This window comes from Oncorhynchus keta, unplaced genomic scaffold, assembly GCF_023373465.1.
Source record: "Oncorhynchus keta strain PuntledgeMale-10-30-2019 unplaced genomic scaffold, Oket_V2 Un_contig_3943_pilon_pilon, whole genome shotgun sequence".
Lineage (NCBI taxonomy): Eukaryota > Metazoa > Chordata > Actinopteri > Salmoniformes > Salmonidae > Oncorhynchus > Oncorhynchus keta.
The window spans coordinates 64,795-86,959 of record NW_026287518.1 but is presented as its reverse complement, the minus strand read 5'-3'; the positions used below and the strand labels follow the sequence as shown (position 1 = coordinate 86,959).

Here is a 22,165-nt window from a genome sequence, read left to right as displayed (position 1 = left end):
CACGTGTTATCACGCGACATTTGCCTGGTTCACTGTGTTCCATTTGTTTTGAATCTAAGCAACTGCAACAATGCCGAAGAGGGGGAGAAAGGTATGTCGATTGATAGACTATATTTCTGAAAGGCTACAAAACAATAATTTATTACCGGATAAATTACTGTAGAAGTCGTGTTTCAAACGGTGTTTAACTAGAGTGTGTGTGTATTTGTTTATTTTAACATGGAACTAGAAGAAGAGGTCAACCCCTGTAACCATCGAGAACGCCAGGTGAATTTACATTAGAAAATTGAGGCCCACATAGATCCAATTTAATTATAATATGTAATTCTATATTTAGGCCTATATAAAAAAATGTCCCAGAGAAAACAATCTAATGAATTATCTAATAGTGTCATTAATGTCACATGAAACCCCAGCTATGGTAAAGGAAGTTTCTAATGAACTCCACCAACAGAGTGAAGCAGAGACAAGTCTGTCTTTGTGGAATTCAGCTACGACTACATTGATTCACCAAAAGTCAATACTTGTAAAAAATATATACTGTATATATAATGAAATGCTTACCTTGTACCCATGTTTGTCCTCAGTAGTTGCGTGCCTTTCTTTGTTTGATGAAATCCATACTTTTTCAATAAACCTTAATCAAATACAACCACCTGCTGTTTCCTTAAGATTCAATTGGCACATGCTCATTTTCACTGAGTTGCCATCTTAGAGCAACAGCAATGAGCAAACAGTCAGTGGTTGTATTTGATTAACATTTATTGAAAAGGTATGGATTTCATCAAATAAAGGCACGCAACTACAGAGGACAAACATAGGTACAAGGTAAGCATTTCATTATTTAAATTTTTTGAAGAATTGACCTTGGGCGAATCAATGTTGTCAGAGCTGAATTCCACAAAGACTGTTCTCCACAAAGCCTGTTCATCAGAAATGTCCTTCACCATGGAGGGGGAGTTTAGTCAGCTAACACTGACTAATGCATATATGGTCAAATATCTGCAGGAACAATGAGACGACACATGACTCGATACGCCGTTACGCAGGAAAAATTGTGGTGAGCCATCAATTGTGAACGATACCTTTGCTCTATGTATGTGGTTTCACTGTATAAACATTTGCCTTGACTTTGTATTAATGAACCTGCATCATCTTAAACATACATCTTGCATTTACTTGTAGGACTACATTGCCCAGTCAACCACTGCTTTCTCTCAGGAAGATGTTTCCGGTATAGGCCTACATAACATCTTGGGGAAGACTGTAGAGGGCCTTCTCCAAAAAGTGTGCGGAGGGGTCTCAAGCATCCTGAACAAGTATTTGTATGGGGCGGGGTGTTGTCTGATGCGGTGATCCCAGTAAATCTCTTGCCTGTAGCTTCAAATGGAGACAATCGGAAAATGGAAAAAAGATGGCAGGACTGCACTGAGGAAGACTGTGAACTGATAATTATCCGACTGACAGGGACTGTAATTATCACCATGTTGGATAGTGTTATGGAGAGTTGCAGGACGGACCCCACACACAGTTCTTTCTTAGAAGAACTGGGGCTCACCATGGAAATGGTAACGATCATACGTGAAGTAGCAGAATGTGCAGCAAACGCCACAAGTAATGATTTCAGTCAGTTCACAGTTGGAGGAGTTCCTCTCTTTCAGAGACCACTGAGCAATCTCTCCTCTGGGCCGAGTCAACCAGCATCCCCCCAAAATGCCTTGCCAACATCCACTGTTCCCACACCTGTCTCAAAGGTGAGCTCAGCCAGTCCCAGATCCACTGACTCAGGGACCACACAAGTCAGGAAGCCAAGACAATCAACAGAAGGAGTTCAGAGACTCTCCGAAAGGCAGCAGAATCCAGGGGAGGAGATCACGTCTCTAGTGATTGAAACCATTCTACGGTCAGTTGCGGATTTAGCCAGGCATGGACTTCTGCTAAGCTGCACCCAGTAGACTGGATGCCCCCTTTTTATGGAGGTGATGCAGAAAACAAACATGTGAAGCCAATTCATAAAAGCATTAATTAAACAAATATGTTGTTAAAAGGTGAGTCAGCAGTTTGTTTCTATGGCAACAAAAACATGAAATAAAGTCAAATGTACGACTGTTTTTAATTTTTAATGAAAGCCTTATGAAGGGATTTAACACAGAACGTTGTGTTAAACGATGAATGTCAGTTATACAATCAAGTACTGAATGTGAAATGGCAGTGCAGATATAATGATATGATATTTTCCAACAACAAAATAATGTTTAACAAGACTCCATCCAAGAATACATTCAGGTCACCAGATGGTGATAATAGAATAATAGCATTGATTATAGCAAGCAACACTGTATGAAAGCTCAGATAGTCTAATAAAATAAAATATGAACCTTAAAAAAAAGGTTCATTTTGGATTTTCAATATTCAGGAGTTGCATATTCCTTTCCTTTGGACCAATGGTGGGGAGTAAAGCTGTGCATTGGAAACAAACTCAGGGCTCACCAGCCATACAATCAATAATGCAGTTTTCATGTGGTTTGAGTTTGTACCCATGAAATACATGTCAAGATGCTAACACTTGAAAGTTCAGCTGACACAATATGTAATATTTCCCTGTATATAATCAACAGGTACAGGTATTTAAAGTCCCCCCCCACACACACGTTAAAGCCATGTATGCGAAGCAAATAGGCTACAATATGTATGCACACACACACATACAGGAAATAACATCAAAGTCGCAATTGCAACACTGTTGCACATGGAGCCTGGTATGGCCTCGTACATATGAGCCAGTGGACAGCGCCTAGTGCTGAAAACGTAAAAGCGCTGTTTTGATTTGGACATTTGGCATCTGACGTAGCTAGCTAAAGTCTACTAACGCTTCGAATACTTGAACACAAACAATCATCAACTTGTTGCTTGCTAAAAGAAACAGTAGCTTGCTAGCTCCCGATTTTTGCTTGATATAGTTAAACTCGAGCGTTTGGTCGTTTGTTTGAGGGACGCTGTGATTGATTTTGACAAAATTAGGTAAATTAGGTCAATTATCTTGAGTTATGAGTTTGCTATTTTTTAAAATACATTTTCCACTACAACTGCGTTGTTAATTTGCTACGTAACTTAGCTGACGTTAGTTGCTGACAATGCAGCATGTTATTTAAAAAAAAATGTAATTCTTTGACAACTATTCAGGTTATGTTAATGTGTAGAAAACACAGTCAATACTGAACCATACATTTTTCCTTCCAGCTGGCAGAGAAAGCCATTAGGAAGCTGTGCACACAGTTCTGACAGATGGACGCTATGGGGAGTTTTCAAGCCTAAGAATAATGGAGCTGAAATGCATTGATATGTCTAAGACACCTAAAGCCCAATCAACCTTGGAGTCCATTCATCTGCCCAAAGACAGTAATGACAGCTTGAAATCAGGATCCTGTGAGGACTCCCTGATTGCTGAACCTCATGCTGACCAAGTTGACACCATCAAGGCATCTATGAACACTGAAATCCACTCAGTGGTTCCTAAGGCCACAGTGGTCTATGCTAACCAACCCGAGGCACTGTCAGTGAAGTGCTTCTGGGCACTGAAGGTAATGGAGATGTTGCTGACCGTGCTGTGGTGGGTTCTCTGACTCCAGACTGTGACCTGGCATTGGTTGAAGGGCTGGACCCTGGGTGGCACACCCCCTGGTACTGATGGAGACCTTGGTGAATCCTGGCAATGACTCTGACCTGACTGTGTCTGACTCCAGTGAAGTGTCTCTGATCACTGACGACCTGCCAGTGGTGGACTCAGCTGTTGACTCCAGTGAAGTGTCTCTGATCACTGACGACCTGCCAGTGGTGGACTCAGCTGTTGACTCCAGTGAAGTGTCTCTGATCACTGACGACCTGCCAGTGGTGGACTCAGCTGTTGACTCCAGTGAAGTGTCTCTGATCACTGACGACCTGCCAGTGGTGGACTCAGCTGTTGACTCCAGTGAAGTGTCTCTGATCACTGACGACCTGCCAGTGGTGGACTCAGCTGTTGACTCCAGTGAAGTGTCTCTGATCACTGACGACCTGCCAGTGGTGGACTCAGCTGTTGACTCCAGTGAAGTGTCTCTGATCACTGACAGTGGTGGACTCAGGGCAGAGGATGACTTACAAAGCACTGACCAGCTGCTAACGAGGTCCTGTGCAGACTGTGTGACCCCAGAGAAGCACTATGCTGTACCGTTTGAGGACTCTTTGAACTCTGACAAGGAAATCTCCCTCAACATTAAAGACCATGATGACCGACCTGCAGTAGACTTTAGCAGAGATTCTGTGAGCTCGTCTGACCAGTCTTTGTCCCTTGTTGCCACTGCTCTTGGATCAATAGTCACTATTGACTCTTTCAATAAGGCTCTGTTGTTTTCCAATATGTTCGACCAAGGCAAAGATAACTCTATTTACCAGCCTGTAGTGAAGTCTCAGACCACTGAAAATCTAATTAACCCCACTTTGGTGTCAGAGTCCATTCAATCTCTCATCAATGAAATCCTGGAAGATAACATTATCTCAGCCCCTGATGACAGAACTCTGTTCACTACAGACCATGTAGGATCACATGAGATTGAAATATTTATATCTAGAATGCACTTAGGCAGTGTTATCACCTGTCATGATGACCAGTTTTGGAGCCAGACAGTGAGGATGACATGGTTGACCCTTTGTCTCACACCAGTCATAGCCATCATCTGTGCGAGTCAGTCATGAGGCCCAAGGTCAAGTCAACTCAGTGGACATACTTGGTCACCCTCTTATGAGACTGATGACTGCCGTCGCTATGCTCAAGACCACAACGTGATGGAATACAAATTGAAATACAGCTGGGACCTAAAGTCTGCATGGGTTTCTGTGCCACTACATTCTGACGAGAGGGGAGAGTGTGACCAAAAGGATGGAGGGAGAGAAGAAGTATGGAGAAAAAGGAATGGGAGAAGTGCTCCTCACAGTGTGACAGGAACTCTCTGATTGGTGAGTATTGTGATAATTATGTAGTTGATTATATTTCTATACATATTTTGACCACAGGAAAGGGTAGCCTATGTTTCCATGTTACTACAAGGTAGAAATAGATTAAATTGAATCCAACATTTTAATTATTGTGATTATTGGTGTAAATTTAGATTACAGGTATGTATTGATTGGATTTAAATGTTCCCTCTCGCTCTTTAGAGCATAATGGACAGTCGAGGATAGCCAGAGCAGTAGAGGCAGACACTGAAGAAATCCTTCCCAAGCCGTACATGAGAGACTTAGTTATGTACGATGGATTCAACCAGCTAAATGAGGAGAGGGTGGGAAATCAGCTGGTCCTCTCCTCTCTCTCAAGGGCTCTCAATGAGGTTAAGAAGGACACAGCTTTTTGGAGGTCATTGAGAGGGGGATCAATACATTTACGAGAGAAAATGAGAGAATTAAAGATGAGATGAAGAAGAGACATGAGGAACTTTAACAGTGCCAAAGATCGAAGGGCAGAGAGAAAGAGGGCAAGGAGGAGGGAGCGAGAGCGGGAGAGGAACTGTGATTTGACCACATGGATGCCCTCCCGGTCCCGAGAATGGAAAGTTCCATTATAGGACTCCGTCCCAGGCCTCCCGTCCCAGCCACTGCTCAGAGAACCAGTCTTAGCCAGAACCAGCTTCAGCCGCACCGACGACAGAACGATAAGGTTAGGGAGATGATCCTGCAAAGGAGCCGCATTGCCTACAAGATCAAGTGCCTGCAACGCCGGAAGCGGCTGCTGAGGGGATGACACTGACTGAGGAGGTGGAGGACCTGAGGATGGGGGTGACGGAGAGACAGTGATGGACATTACAGGGCAAAGTAAGAAAGCCTCAAAGCGCAAGGGGTCAAGGGCAAAGAGAGTGGAGGAGGGAAGGTAGTGACTGGGCCAAATTCGGTCTGGAGGAAATTGTGGAGACCGATGACAGGAATAAAGAGAAGAGAACCAAAGTACGGACAGGGCAGAGAAGTAAGGACAAGCGAAGAGAAGAACGAGAGAGACAAAGATGTAGTAAGGAAACAGATTTGATCTCAGATGAATTAGCAAGAATGGACATAGAAAAAATAGATGGACATAAAGCGGATGAGACGATTAGCAAGATCTCTGAGGAAAATATTTCTAACAACTGTTGCGTAGAGACAAATGAGGAGAAAAATATGATAGAAAACAGATTAAAGAAAAGACGAGCAGAACAAATGTACATACTGATGAGGGAGTGATGAGCAAAGCATCATGGGAAAGAGAAGAGGCTGGAGAGGAGAATGCTAAGACATTTCAAGAGAGCTTAAAAGTCCAGGGTAAGAGCATAACATTCAAGTTAATGATAAGTATAATGTGTCATAAATCACATTTTATTTGTCACACCAGGTGTTCACCTTACAGTGAAATGCCTACTTACAAGCTCTTAACCAACAGTGCAGTTGTAAGAAAATACCAACACAAAAAAGATAAGAGATAAGAAAAACAAATATTTAAGGAACAGCAGTAAATAACAATATCGGGCGAAATACAAGATGTACCAGTTCAGAGTCAATGTGGAGGCTATATACAGGGTGTACCAGTTCAGAGTCAATGTGGAGGCTATATACAGGGTGTACCAGTTCAGAGTCAATGTGGAGGCTATATACAGGGTGTACCAGTTCAGAGTCAATGTGGAGGCTATATACAGGGTGTACCAGTTCAGAGTCAATGTGGAGGCTATATACAGGGTGTACCAGTTCAGAGTCAATGTGGAGGCTATATACAGGGTGTACCAGTTCAGAGTACCAGTTCCAGTTCAGAGTCAATGTGGAGGCTATATACAGGGTGTACCAGTTCAGAGTCAATGTGGAGGCTATATACAGGGTGTACCAGTTCAGAGTCAATGTCTATATACAGGGTGTACCAGTTCAGAGTCAATGTGGAGGCTATATACAGGATGTACCAGTTCAGAGTCAATGTGGAGGCTATATACAGGGTGTACCAGTTCAGAGTCAATGTGGAGGCTATATACAGGGTGTGTACAATGTGGAGGCTATATACAGGGTTCCAGTTCAGAGTCAATGTGGAGGCTATATACAGGGTGTACCAGTTCAGAGTCAATGTGGAGGCTATATACAGGGTGTACCAGTTCAGAGTCAATGTGGAGGCTATATACAAGGTGTACCAGTTCAGAGTCAATGTGGAGGCTATATACAGGGTGTACCAGTTCAGAGTCAATGTGGAGGCTATATACAGGGTGTACCAGTTCAGAGTCAATGTGGAGGCTATATACAGGGTGTACCAGTTCCAGAGTCAATGTGGAGGCTATATACAGGGTGTACCAGTTCAGAGTCAATGTGGAGGCTATATACAGGGTGTACCAGTTCAGAGTCAATGTGGAGGCTATATACAGGGTGTACCAGTTCAGAGTCAATGTGGAGGCTATATACAAGGTGTACCAGTTCAGAGTCAATGTGGAGGCTATATACAGGGTGTACCAGTTCCAGAGTCAATGTGGAGGCTATATACAGGGTGTACCAGTTCAGAGTCAATGTGGAGGCTATATACAGGGTGTACCAGTTCAGAGTCAATGTGGAGGCTATATACAGGATGTACCAGTTCAGAGTCAATGTGGAGGCTATATACAGGGTGTACCAGTTCAGAGTCAATGTGGAGGCTATATACAGGGTTCAGTCACCAGTTCCAGAGTCAATGTGGAGGCTATATACAGGGTGTACCAGTTCAGAGTCAATGTGGAGGCTATATACAGGGTGTACCAGTTCAGAGTCAATGTGGAGGCTATATACAGGTGTGTTCCAGTTCCAGTCAATGTGGAGGCTATATACAAGGTGTACCAGTTCAGAGTCAATGTGGAGGCTATATACAGGGTGGTACAATGTCAGAGGCTATATACAGGTTCAGAGTCACTATATACAGTTACCAGTTCAGAGTCAATGTGGAGGCTATATACAGGGTGTACCAGTTCAGAGTCAATGTGGAGGCTATATACAGGGTGTACCAGTTCAGAGTCAATGTGGAGGCTATATACAGTTCCAGGTGTACCAGTTCAGAGTCAATGTGGAGGCTATATACAGGGTGTCCAGGGTGTAGTCAATGTGGAGGCTATATACAGGGTGTACCAGTTCAGAGTCAATGTGGAGGCTATATACAGGGTGTACCGGTTCAGAGTCAATGTGGAGGCTATATACAGGGTGTACCAGTTCAGAGTCAATGTGGAGGCTATATACAGGGTGTACCAGTTCAGAGTCAATGTGGAGGCTATATACAGGGTGTACCAGTTCAGAGTCAATGTGGAGGCTATATACAGTTCCAGAGTCAATGTGGAGGCTATATACAGGTTGTTCAGTCAATATGGAGGCTATATACAGGTGTACCAGTTCAGAGTCAATGTGGAGGCTATATACAGGGTGTACCAGTTCAGAGTCAATGTGGAGGCTATATACAGGGTGTACCAGTCAATCATAAGGGTCAATGTGGAGGCTATATACAGGGTGTACCAGTTCAGAGTCAATGTGGAGGCTATATACAGGGTGTACCAGTTCAGAGTCAATGTGGAGGCTATATACAGGGTGTACCAGTTCAGAGTCAATGTGGAGGCTATATACAGGGTGTACCAGTTCAGTCAATGTGGAGGCTATATACAGTGTACCGGTTCAGAGTCAATGTGGAGGCTATATACAGGGTGTACCAGTTCAGAGTCAATGTGGAGGCTATATACAGGGTGTACCAGTTCAGAGTCAATGTGGAGGCTATATACAGAGTCAATGGTATATACAGGGTACCAGTTCTATATACAGAGTCAATGTGGAGGCTATATACAGGTCAATGTGTACCAGTTCCGGTTCAGAGTCAATGTGGAGGCTATATACAGGGTGTACCAGTTCAGAGTCAATGTGGAGGCTATATACAGGGTGTACCAGTTCAGAGTCAATGTGGAGGCTATATACAGGGTGTACCGGTTCAGAGTCAATGTGGAGGCTATATACAGTTCAGAGTCAATGTGGAGGCAGGGTGTACCGGTTCAGAGTCAATGTGGAGGCTATATACAGGGTGTACCAGGTTCAGAGTCAATGTGGAGGCTATATACAGGGTGTACCAGTTCAGAGTCAATGTGGAGGCTATATACAGAGGTGTACCAGTTCAGAGTCAGATGTGGAGGCTATATACTAGGGTGTACCAGTTCAGAGTCAATGTGGAGGCTATATACAGGGTGTCACCAGTTCAGAGTCAATGTGGAGGCTATATACAGGGTGTACCAGTTCAGAGTCAATGTGGAGGCTATATACAGGGTGTACCGGTTCAGAGTCAATGTGGAGGCTATATACAGGGTGTACCGGTTCAGAGTCAATGTGGAGGCTATATACAGGGTGTACCAGTTCAGAGTCAATGTGGAGGCTATATACAGGGTGTACCAGTTCAGAGTCAATGTGGAGGCTATATACAGGGTGTACCAGTTCAGAGTCAATGTGGAGGCTATATACAGGGTGTACCAGTTCAGAGTCAATGTGGAGGCTATATACAGGGTGTACCGGTTCAGAGTCAATGTGGAGGCTATATACAGGGTGTACCGGTTCAGAGTCAATGTGGAGGCTATATACAGGGTGTACCGGTTCAGAGTCAATGTGGAGGCTATATACAGGGTGTATTCAGTCAATGTGGAGGCTATATACAGGAGTCAATGTACCAGTTCAGAGTCAATGTGGAGGCTATATACAAGGTGTACCAGTTCAGAGTCAATGTGGGAGGCTATATACAGTTCCAGTTCAGAGTCAATGTGGAGGCTATATACAGAGTCAATGTGGAGGCTATATACCGGTTCAGAGTCAATGTGGAGGCTATATACAGGGTGTACCAGTTCAGAGTCAATGTGGAGGCTATATACAGGGTGTTCAGAGTCAATGTGGAGGCTATATACAATGTTCCAGAGTCAATGTGGAGGCTATATACAGGGTGTACCAGTTCAGAGTCAATGTGGAGGCTATATACAGGGTACCAGTTCAGAGTCAATGTGGAGGCTATATACAAGTGTCAGTTCAGTCAATGTGGAGGCTATATACAAGGTGTACCAGTTCAGAGTCAATGTGGAGGCTATATACAAGGTGTACCAGTTCAGAGTCAATGTGGAGTCAATGTGGAGGCTCAATGTGGAGGCTATATACAAGGTGTACCAGTTCAGAGTCAATGTGTATATACAAGGTTCAGAGTCAATGTCTAAGGGTAATTATGTACATGCAGGTAGTGTTATTAAAATGGCTATGCATAGATAATAACAGAGAGTAGCAGCAGCATAGGGGAGTGGGGGGGATAATCTGGGTAGCCATTTGATTAGCTGTTCAGAGTCTTATGGCTTGGGATAAGAGCTGTTTAGAAGCGTCTTGGACCTAGACATGTCGCTCCGGTACCGCTTGCCATGCGGTAGCAGAGAGAACAGTCTATGACTAAGGTGGCAATTTTTAGGGCCTTCCTCTGACACCGCCTGATATAGAGGTCCTGGATAGCAGGAAGCTTGGCCCCGGTGATGTACTGGGCCATAGACACTACCCTCTGTAGTGCCTTGCGGTCGGAGGCCGAGCAGTTGCCATACCAGGCAGTGATGCAACCCGTCAGGATGCTCTCGATGGTGCAGCTGTAAAACCTTTTGAGGATCTGAGGAACCATGCCAAATCTTTTCAGTCTCCTGAGGGGGAAAAGGTTTTGTCGTGCCCTCTTCACGACTGTCTTGATGTGCTTGAAACATGTTAGTTTGTTGGTGATGTGGATGCCAAGGGACTTGAAGCTCTCAACCTGCTCCACTACAGCCCTGTCGCTGAGAATGGGGCCGTGCTCAGTTCTCCTTTCCCTGTAGTCCACAATCATCTCCTTTGTCTTGATCACGTTGAGGGAGAGGTTGTTGTCCTTGCACCACATGGTCAGGTCTCTGACCTCCTCCTATAGGCTGTCTCATCATTTTCGGTGATCACTGTTGTGATCAGATGACACTGTTGTGATCAGGTGATGACACTGTTGTGATCAGGTGATGACATTGTCATGATGACATTGTCAAGCAATGATGGTTAATGATAGTGTTGGAGTTGTGCCTGGCCGTGCAGTCATGAGTGAACAGGGAGTACAGGAGGGGACTGAGCACGCACCCCTGAGGGGCCCCGTATTGAGGATCAGCGTGGCGGATGTGTTGTTACCTACCCTTACCACCTGGGAGCGGCCCATCAGGAAGTCTAGGATCCAGTTGCAGGTGTCTAGTCCCAGGGTCCATAGATTAGTGATGAGCTTTGAGGACACTATGGTGTTGAATGCTGAGCTGTAGTCAATGAATAGCATTCTGGCATAGGTGTTCCTTTTGTCCATGTGGAAAAGGGCAGTGTGGAATGCAATAAAGATTACATCATCTCTGGATCTGTTGGTGCGGTATGCAAATTGGAGTGGGTCTATGGTTTCTGGGACAATGGTGTTGATGTGAGCCATGACCAGCCTTTCAAAGCATTTCATGACTACAGACGTGGGTCAGTAGTCATTTAGGTAGGTTACCTTCGTGTTCTTGGGCACAGGGACTAGGGTAGTCTGCTTGAAACATGTTGGTATTACAGACTCAGTCAGGGACAGGTTGAAAATATCAGTGAAGACACTTGCCAGTTGGTTAGCGCATGCTCGGAGTACACGTCCTGGTAATCCATCTGACCCTGCGGCCTTGTGAATGTTGACCTCTTTAAAGGTCTTACTCACATTGGTTGCGGAGAGCGTGACCACACAGTCAGTGTTACTTGCCTCGAAGCGAACATAGAAGTTATTTGGCTCGTCTGGTAGGCTCGTGTCACTGGGCAGCTCTCGGTTGTGCTTCCCTTTGTCGTCTGTAATAGTTTGCAAGCCCTGCCACATCCAACAAGCGTCGGTGCCGGTGTAGTACGATTAGATCTTAGTCATGTATTGACACTTAGGCTGTTTGATGGTTCGTCGGAGGTCATAGCGGGATTTCTTATAAGCTTCTGGGTTAGAGTCCCGCTCCTTGAAAGCAGCAGCTCTGCCTTTTAGCTCGGTGCGAATGTTGCCTGTAATCCATGGTTTCTGGTTGGGGTATGTACGTACAGTCACTGTGGGGATGACGTCCTCGATGCACTTATTGATAAAGCCAGTAACTGATGTGGTGTACTCCTCAATGCCATTGGCAGAATCCCGGAACATATTCCAGTCTCTGCCAGCAAAACTGTCCTGTAGTTTAGCATCTGCTTCATCTGACCACTGTTTTATAGACAGAGTCACTGGTGCTTCCTGCTTTAATTTAGTCTTGTAAGCAGGAATCAGGAGGATAGAGTTCTGGTCAGATTTGCCAAATGGCAGACGAGGAGAGCTTTGTACACGTCTCTGTGTGTGATGTAAAGGTGGTCTAAAATTGTTTTCTCTCTGGTTGCACATTTAACATGCTGATAGAAATTCATTAAAACTGATTTAAGTCTCCCTGCATTAAAGTCACCGGCCAACATAACTGATGTTGATATAAATGTTTGTCCTGTTTGTGAATTATGAGTGAACTGATTTTTTTTTGTTTTACTTTCAGAGGTCATAGATGGAGAGGAAGGTCCTACAGGAAGAAAGTTAGAGCATCAGAAGGCCAGAGACAGTGAGGAGATACAAAACAGTGATGGATATGTGAAAATGAGAGAGATGGTAAAAGAAAGGAAGTGGAGGTAGAGGTTACAAAAATCTGTACCTCCTGTGATGAAAATGTCCATCATGGTTCTGGAGAACCAAGGCAATGCTAGGCCTATGACAGACTCCCAGACTCCATTGAAGGGCAAAGGAAAGCAACAACATAGCCTTCCATACAAGAGAACAGAAGGACTTCAAGAGGAGATCAATTCAAAGGGTGAAATGCTTCAGGGTGGAAGACAAGTAAACTTCCCTTGGTGTCAGGCACAGAAACACAGAAGTCCGGGTGTGTTGGGTGATGTTGCAGGCTTCTGGAGAAAGGAGAAAGAGTCCACAAGGAGAAAGACAGAGAGGAGAAGGACAGAGTGGGCCAGACATGGCGAGACCAGGGGAAATGACAGGGGAGCAATGGAATGGAGAGACAGAGGGGGTGGAGTTGGTAGGAGTAGAAGAGCTAGACAGAGAGGAAACCAGTTGCTGCTTTTTCTAGGCAAAAGCACAGCAACTGGAATGACTCTCATCCATCAGAAAACAGCTGTGACTGGAGGAGCAGGGAGAAGAGGTGCCTGAGAAACATGTTGAGAGTAGGATGGATAGGCAGAGGTGAGAGAGGCCTCTGAAGAGGAAAAGAGCTAAAGGAAAGAAATACATTGATGTGTGTTAAATAAATATTATTTCAGATATCAGAAATTGGATTATAGAAGTTATTGGTAAATCCAGGCACATGATTCAGACAAAATGGAATCTATTAATATTATTCATCACTAAGACAAAGTATGTTATTTTTCCCTTTCTGCAAAGGGTTTGTGGGCGGGAAAACTATTTGATTAATATCCCTCCATTCGCGCTTCAATATCCGGCAAGGTTGAACGGTGACGGTCATTTCCACCTCCGACAGTTTCCGTGTGGCCACAATCAAGACAACCGCTGTAAACAAACTTTCAGTAACGGTTTAATTCCAGAAGAAATACATTTAAACAAAAAAGATATGCATATCAAAACAGGTGAGTTTTGGGTACCGGTAGCTATTAGCACATTACTTTGTGACTTTCTACTTTGCCAACCTAGTAAAACGTTCTGAAATGAACACTCCCGGTACCGTGTGTTGGAGCCGGGGTGTTATGAAACTTCTCTAACGTAATGTTAGCTAGCTAGCCAGGAAATGGTTTATTGTTCCAATGCATACTTGAAGACTAACGGTATGGCCGTATTATAGTATCTCCTGCTTAGTTAAAAGTTAATATTTTAAATAAATTACGTTTCAGGTTAGCTGGCGTTGGCTACTGTTAACGTTACATACACGTTGCTTTTCTGTTTCTTAGCAGACTAGCTAGCTAGTTAGCAAGTGGTTGGTTGGCAAGGCAGTTCGATAAGGTTATAACGTTAGTTACATAGCTTTTTGCTCATATGACATACAACTTGCATAACATGGTTGTAAAGTAATTTAAGTGTCATTATAACATTTGCCACTGGAATTATATATTTTTTCAGCTTAATCGGTAGCTAGCTAGGCCGGACGTGGCGTGCATTCTAGCTCTGCGTAGCTATGTGGCTAGCTAACGTTAGCTAGCCAGTTAACCTAAAGCCCCAACAAAACCTAACAAGTTAAGATGGCTAGTTCATAATTTCACCAATAAACCATAACAAATGTGTAGTTTAAACTGTTCCATTTTTATATTAAATTATTAGGGGATTCTAACGATCTTCCTTTGCCTTCTATCTAACTTTAGGTACATGGGAGGCCAACACAGTGTGCGAGTCTGACACCCTGTGTGATCCTACTGGCCTTGTGTCCTCCACCAACCCAGAGGCTCATATTGGCAACCGCCGCCTATCACCTGGGTCTGGCAACTGTGGTGGAGGAGGTGGAGGCTGCCCAACTGGGGTTGACCAGCAGACCTGCCAAGCTTCACCCCAGGCCCTCGAGGGCAACCTGAACGGACCCGCCCATGTACATGCCTTCACTTACCGTAGAGACAGAGATCGTAGAGGCCAGCACAAGGCCGTGGCCCTCGCAGAGAGGGGCCCAGGGGGCAGGGCGTGTAGCAGATAGGCCCCCCGAGAAGCAGAGCCAGAAGGAGAGGTGGGTGGAGGACAGCCTGTCTCTACTCAAGCACCCACCTGCTTTTCCAGTGCAGGACAGCCCTGCCAAGCTGCAGCCGACCATCAGCTATGCCTCGAAAGTGAAGTCAGGGGCGGTGGGTGGAATGCTGGAGGAGGAGGGCCGCCCAGCCATTGGTGTCCTGCTGCAGAACCAGTGGGGACTTAGTTTCATCAGTGAGGTCCTCCAAGCCACAGAGGGTTCAGTTCCCTCTCCTGCCCCCATAGCAGCACCTCAGCTCACATTTGGAGGTGAAACCGCCAACCCAACACAAGAGAGGCATCACATAGTCCAGGCCAGTGGTGAAATCCCAGTTCCTGTCAATACCTCAATCTCCATTGACCAGTACAGAGAAGAGGAAGCAAAGATCAATGGGAAGCTGCTTCTCACCTGTCACCATCTAAAAGAGGCTCTGCACTATCACACAATAGGTAAGGGCGGACGTGGTTAAGACCTCAATAATACATTCATGTATTATAAATGTTATTTTTCTGTGGCATCTGTCATAAAGTTGTATGCATCATATTATGAATCCTAACTATACCTTGTTCATTTTTAGAATGGAATGTCACCTGCAACAAACAGAAAGAAGGTGAGATGTTCATCAGGAAGGTCCATTATTAGAATTTGGACCGATTCTCCACGCTGGGCATTAGAATCTCTGAAGCAGGGCTCATACTTTTAAAGGATTTTAAGATGTTTTCAGACCTCTAAAGTAGTCTAATGTCAAGAGAAAATCACATCCCACAACATCAGTGGTGTAAATTCAGTTTAGCTGTATGCCTCCACCCCAAATGAATAGAGAGTACGGTCACCCAATAAAACCAGGAAATGAAATGGTGCTCATCTTTTCCATTCATTTGAAGTTGTGGCGTATAGCTGGATACACACAACCACTGTCGTGGGACATGGTTTCATCTTGACATTACTTTCGAGGTTGGGGGGAAAAAATGGACAAACGTTACTTAAAAAATTAAATGGTCTCTTTAATGGTTTGATTTGTTAAATGTTGATATATTTTATTATCCCACCATAATATGTAATAACACCCAATAATACAAGACGGTTTAAATACAGATGGAACGATGAGACTGATATATAAATGTGAAGGATCCACTTGGACTATTGACTCATTTGTTCCAATTTGAAACAACGGGCTGTGGTCTCTTGGTTTAGTTATAAAAATCTTTGGTTTAAATGTGTAGAAGAATAAGTGCAGTGAAGAACTATCTCTTTGTGAGGGCACAGTCATTGAATTTCACGTTGTCTCTCAATTCCAAAGTACTTATGTTATCATTATCAACTGATTCCCCGTTGCTCTTCGGGGCGGGGGGTGTCATATTTTTAAATCAATTGCCATCTCCATTTTCTTAATGTTTATTTTTTTAAGGAAGTTGTCTTGGCATCACTAGATGAATTTGGATGTTTCTCTGTCAAGGCCTTCAGGTGAGGCTTGATACGATTTTAAGGTATCCCACCAGCGGAGTGTCATATTTAAAGAATCCATGAGCTGGGCCAGAGGCTTGGCAATTATGCAACCTTACAGGGCTCCTTGTTAACCTTTCTAGATGAATAGATGGCAGGGTTAAATCTCACCTGACTTCTCAATAAGTAGATGGTGTTGAAAGCGCTACTGAACACAATTTTCACTAGGCTATTTGCATGCTCTAAGTGTTTGTGGTTATTTAGCATGACCAGTAGGCAAATTGTATTGGATCTAGGAGAGATCCTAATCGTGACCTCATTTAAACTTGCTGCATCTTGTCTGCAAAAACATTTGCATCATGCACCCTAATGGTTCTAAAGAAGGATACAACTTGATGTTTTTAATCTAGTGTGTTTCCTGTTTCAGAAGTCCTTGCTGCAGCCCCCAAGGGCTAGATTGTATGAGAGGTTTGACAATGCTGCATGTCACTAAATGCTGTCTTATTTTGTTTCAGATCCCAATAAGGTAGTTTGGTATAAGAACTCCCTGGACCAGCCAGCCTAGTGACTCATGGACCTGTCTGCCACAACACACACCCCCACACACACCCCACATGCACTCAGGTCGATGTCTTTACACAAAGCCACACTGAGACACTTTGGACTAACTCCTTGATGAGATCCACAACTAGGGACTTTTCTAACGCCTTCAAGGCCTGCCTTAATGAATTGGACCTGGAGTTCCTATCGGCTCAAAATGATTCGTTTTAATGTTGTGTTGAGTTGGTCTTTTTTAACAATCTTAAGAGCTGTCATTTTATTGTGAGGAACTGCAGTTTTATCAGACATTTTCTGTTTTGTCCTCTGTTGTAAGGGATCCGTCAAGCACTTTCTAATCTGTTGTGACCAATCCTTGGTACTCCTACCCTACCAGGTGTTTATTTTTTTCACAAATTTGAAAATGTGTTTATACCTGCTTCATTTGACCGTATTTTACGGGACAGATGTGTAATCATGTCTCCAGTTTACAGGGGTGCAGACAGCACAATAAGAAGGCACCCTTCCCCTGTCTGATCCTAATGCTGTTTTATTTTGTGCCCTGATTGGGTGAATGTTACTCATGAATCCATATGATTACTCATGATCACACTAGCTCAGTTTTATGATTTGAAATATATAAAAAAATACACTGGAGGATAAGTGAACAGTATTGCATAATAAAATTGAATGAACTTGACATGCCCCATGGTCTTACTGGTAATGCTCATACTTCATTGTTTTATCATTTTTACATATAAAACCCACAGCATTATTTGCTTTAATACGGACAGGTTTTAAATGTTTTTACCTTTTTTTTAAAAGTAAACTGAGGGCTTGACTATCCTTGCCACTGAAGTTCAGCACGATTGAAATGTAAAGGTTATTTAGCCGACATGCAGTGTTTACCGCTAATGCAAGAACATTGCCTTTCAATTTCTATGGCGCTGAACTACTGCAATATGAACTGAAAAGGCCAAAAATAAATGATTGTGATCCTTGGATGACTTGATTGGATAAATGTTCAGTGGGCGGAGTTACAGGAGGGGGAAATCTGTTCGGTCTTGAGTTCCAAATTTACCTACCTTTGACTGAACAGCTTAAAATATGTGTGGAAAAGGCATAGTGCCCTCACCTCTGCTGGTGCAATGCACTGGGCTAGGGACCATAAGATCACAGGTTCTAATCTTGCTGATCCCCATCCTCAAAAGGTACATTTCAGCTTTCAGTGTAAAGCAAATTTTTATTTAATGTTAAGCCAATATTGCCACCTGTCAATGATTTTAGAAGGAATTATTTAAATGGTTTGATAATCCAGATCTGTTTAGTTGTAAAATCTAGCTACATTACAACGCATCACTGACTATCTCCGGAGGTACTTCTTTTAATCGTATACACTTGTTAAAAAATATATTTGCACAATCAGAATGTTGACAAGATAAGGACACGTTAACACCAGGTATAAACGCGGCTATATTGTGGACTAGGGGCTGGATTAAATCCGTATCGCGGAAGAGCTGCATTATATTGACATTTAAAGACATAGTTCCCGCGTTCGAGACTTCATTCACGGTAAACGCTGCATATCTTGGCTCAATCAGAAATGACTTATTTTAATGCGGATCTTCTGCGATACAGATTGAATCCAGCGCTAGAGAAAGCCAAAAAGATCAAAAGATAAAGGTGTTTTCTCCAAATGCGGGAACATTGCTTTTACATTTCAATCGCACTATAGCGCAGATTTTCTGCAGTCCGGTTTAATCTAGGCCTAAAATACTAATGAGTGTGGCTAAAAACTGTTGTGTTGAGGAGTTCAGAACGATAGAAGTGAGGCATAGAATATTTCTACATTCTTTCCCATCATGACACAACACATACAATCCAGGTAAAGGGAAGGTGGGTGCAAGTTGCAGCCTGTTGGGTAGTGAGCTGTCAATCTCTCCAGGTCACCTCCACTTCATCTGTTCTGTACCTGCCAACAACAATGTTTCTCTTGTCACTGGATGACAGCACAATATGGTCGACCTGTTGTCAAAAAATATCCAGTTAACATCTCAATACACTTTTGTAAAATAGACGAAGAACTTCCTGTAACATTTTAGCTAAAATGTTTATGTAAAAGTAATCACTGTACAATAGAATGAAAGGGAATCATTGTACTGTACAATATAAATATGATAAATCATTGTACTGTATAATAGAATATGATCAAAGGGAATCACTGTACTGTACAATAGAATACAATGAAAGGAATCATTTGAGTTGCAGGTATAGTGGAATTACCTTTGAGTGATCCATGAGTCTGACAGCTCAGTTGTCTGACCGGATCGGAACATCTCCCAGCCAGCCTGTGCAATCATTGCTCCATTATCGATACAAAAGCTGTGACACAACGAAACAGAAAATCACATTTTAATAACAGGATGTACAAAGTTAAAGTACATTGTGAAATTAGCATCAACATAAGCCATTTTACTTGTATTAATTCATAAATAATAAAGGTAAGCATTGAATGTCTTAGATACACTTGTCAGATCCCTTGTATTGAAAACATAGTATGTAGAATCCTTACCTCTCATCTGTAGCAAAGAGCTTTGCACCCCTCTCCTTGCACATGACTCCCATCATCTCCTGCAGACGCAGATTACCTACAGAGCAAAACCGTCATCAGCATTCCTGAAGGGTTGTGTTTGAGTTGTGCCTGTCCATAATGAGATCAGACAGATTTACATGATATTACATCTTATGTGTTTTAATGAATTACATTGGAAAGCCCACAACCCCACAATGAAGTACAATTGACTTACAGCCCAGCGCCTCCAACGATGAGCACTTCCTGGGAGCTGCAGTGAGCCATGGCCCTCTCTGTGATCTCCACCAGCATGGAAAACAGGGTCTCCTACAGGACACACAAGTAGTGAAGGATCATTACACAGTGGTGTGCTCTGACACCTCTCAGACTGTGAGTGATGCAACCATGTAGCTGCCATCATTCTGAAAGGGAAGGGTGTTGCCGTGCCGGTGCAGGAAACAGGCTGACAACAATGCACTGGGGCAGTTTATTGCTTTTGTTCTGACCTGTAGGGAGAAGCACAGGTCTTCTGCTGTACACTGATTACATTTCAACATCTTCCCAGCTGCTTCCTGAAAGAAAAGGGACAAATATGAAACACATCAAACATGCCTCCCTTATTATAACCATTGTCCATCTAACTATCACAAAAACCCTGTCTCTCCCGGACAATGCTATGCAACCCAATGCAATGCAACTCAATGCAGAACTTAATTCCCACTTAAAGGCTCTGCATCTTACCTCGATATAGGATAGAATCCCAGAGAATGACACGTCCATCCCCTTCACCGTGTATGGAAGCTCCACATACTGTGTACCTCTGACAAAACAAAACAGGAAATCAATGGTGGAAATATACACATATGAAAACATCTACTGGCCGACTGCAATTCCAAAGAAAACACATGTACTCACTTCTTCGCCATCTGCTCAATGTTGTACCCAGGGCTGGGATCATTGGAAATCTGAGTACAAACCATTTTGATTCATGAGAATGGTAAAACAATTTATTCAAGGTATAGTCCGAGTCACAATAAATCTTAAAGAGGAGAAAAAGGATGTTGCTATCTCGCTTTAAAACAAGATGCATGAAAAGAGGAGCAAATTGAAAATGATATTCAGCAACTCTTGTAAGAAGATGGAAGTGGACTACATGTTTCAGCATGTAGCCTTTATAGGAGCATTACTTAATCAGATTTGTTTCAGTTTAGTCCCTGAAGAGCCATGCAGAACTCACCTTTATCACCCTGGCAAACCTGTCCAGGCAGTTGCCCACTGCAAATGTCGATGGTCTCACCAAATATCCTGTAGCGCCGCTCAGAGTATGCAATCACCTTCATGAGGAAACATTACATTAGAGCACAACTAAACCCAGAAACCTCAGTTGAGACAGGTATGAGTGCTAACTAAGGGAAAACCCTAAGAACTCTCAAGTTGTGCGGGACATCCCAAGTCTGTCTTAGTATATATGTATGGGTGACTGACCTGTGTGTTACCTCCACTGACATAGAGCACAGTGGGGTTATTGGCTTGAGTGATGAGGCGGCCCATCTCAATGTGGCCAATACAGTGGTTGACACCCAGGAGAGGCTTCCCCACAGCTGGGCCACTGTGCGCGCCACCAGAGCCACTGTCACCAAGGGGGCACCCATCCCTGGTCCTGGGGTAAATAATATCATGTTGGTGAAAACTGAATGGTACTACAGGTCAGGAAAGGCCACTTCAGCTTTATAGGAATCAGTGACATAGGAGTTCCTGACCCTTTGTGTATGCCACGCAGTCAACGTCAGCAGGCTTCAGCCCTGCCTCCTCCAGCGCCTCCTTCAGAACTGTTAGGATGACACTGCGGTGATGTCTGGCTGTCTCACTAGGCAGGAACCCTGGGATGGAGAGTTAAGTCTGTTACTGCAACTACACACATGAGCATTAGGACAAACGCAAGCCTTCAGTTGTCATTTGAGTCTACTTTGAATTCAACCAACTTGCCTTGACCAGGGGTGTAATGTAGGTGCGTCTGGGGTTTGAGTACTTCCCCATCCCTCACAATGCCCACACCAATCTTGTTGGCACTACCCTCAAATCCAATCACTACAGTCATGTCAGCTAGAGAGTTTGAGGAGATGGAGAATTATAATGAATTTTTTTTTAATAAAATAAAAACTTGAACACATTGAAAGAATGTCATAGCTATTGGTCTTGTGTGCATCTGAAAAAATATGTTCAGAGTGCGATGGCATTGCTACAAATACCAGAAACAGTTGCATACATCAGTTCATACAAGAATAAACAGTGCAATGTCAACGACTAAAAGTACAAGTGTTCTTTTATTTATTCTTCAAAAGCAATACGAAAAGTAGAACATAAGCACTAGAATATAGATACCAAAAACAGTGTCATGTTTGGTTAAAACTATTAGAAGCATGATTAGTTAGCTAACACTCGGGTTGCACACCAGGTGGCGATCAGATCTACAATCAATTATTCAGTTCAAATGCCAAAACGAAGGCACATTAGAGCCAATTTCACGTGTTTTAAATGAAAAACATAATTTCAGATGAGAAAGCAAAAGTTGAATACGAACCTTCCAGTTGCTGAGTATTTCGTGTTTCAGACAGGACTCTAGGCAGTGAGGACCCATAACAAGGGGTCGTTTGCTGATTTCCTTACATAATTGTATCTTTCAATGTATTGTATTAACCAAAACAATTGGAAGCTAATTGTAGACATTTAATGTTTGACGTAAACAAATACATAACATGCATAAAAGCTGATACCTGGTGCGTTCACGGATTCAGGGTAAAATCACATCAGGCATAATGTTGGGCAGCCTACACCACATGCGCGTGTGTGACCATGTTCCTCAAACCCCACTGCTTTGTTTTGG

At 43.4% G+C, this 22,165-nt stretch overlaps 1 long non-coding RNA gene and 2 pseudogenes across 1 annotated transcript; 2 read left to right on the top strand and 1 right to left on the bottom strand.

Moving 5' to 3' along the window:
* The first annotated feature begins 110 nt into the window (after positions 1 to 110).
* On the top strand, positions 111 to 2,106 carry LOC127924329 (uncharacterized). The gene is made up of 3 exons (XR_008117682.1): positions 111 to 267; positions 1,009 to 1,060; positions 1,186 to 2,106. It is a non-coding gene; the product is annotated as an uncharacterized LOC127924329 (long non-coding RNA).
* Positions 2,107 to 13,510: 11,404 nt separating this feature from the next.
* LOC127924333 (uncharacterized) lies at positions 13,511 to 17,409 on the top strand (annotated as a pseudogene).
* Positions 17,410 to 18,077: 668 nt separating this feature from the next.
* Positions 18,078 to 22,146, bottom strand: LOC127924334 (tRNA N6-adenosine threonylcarbamoyltransferase-like; annotated as a pseudogene).
* Between the last annotated feature and the right edge of the window lie 19 nt (positions 22,147 to 22,165).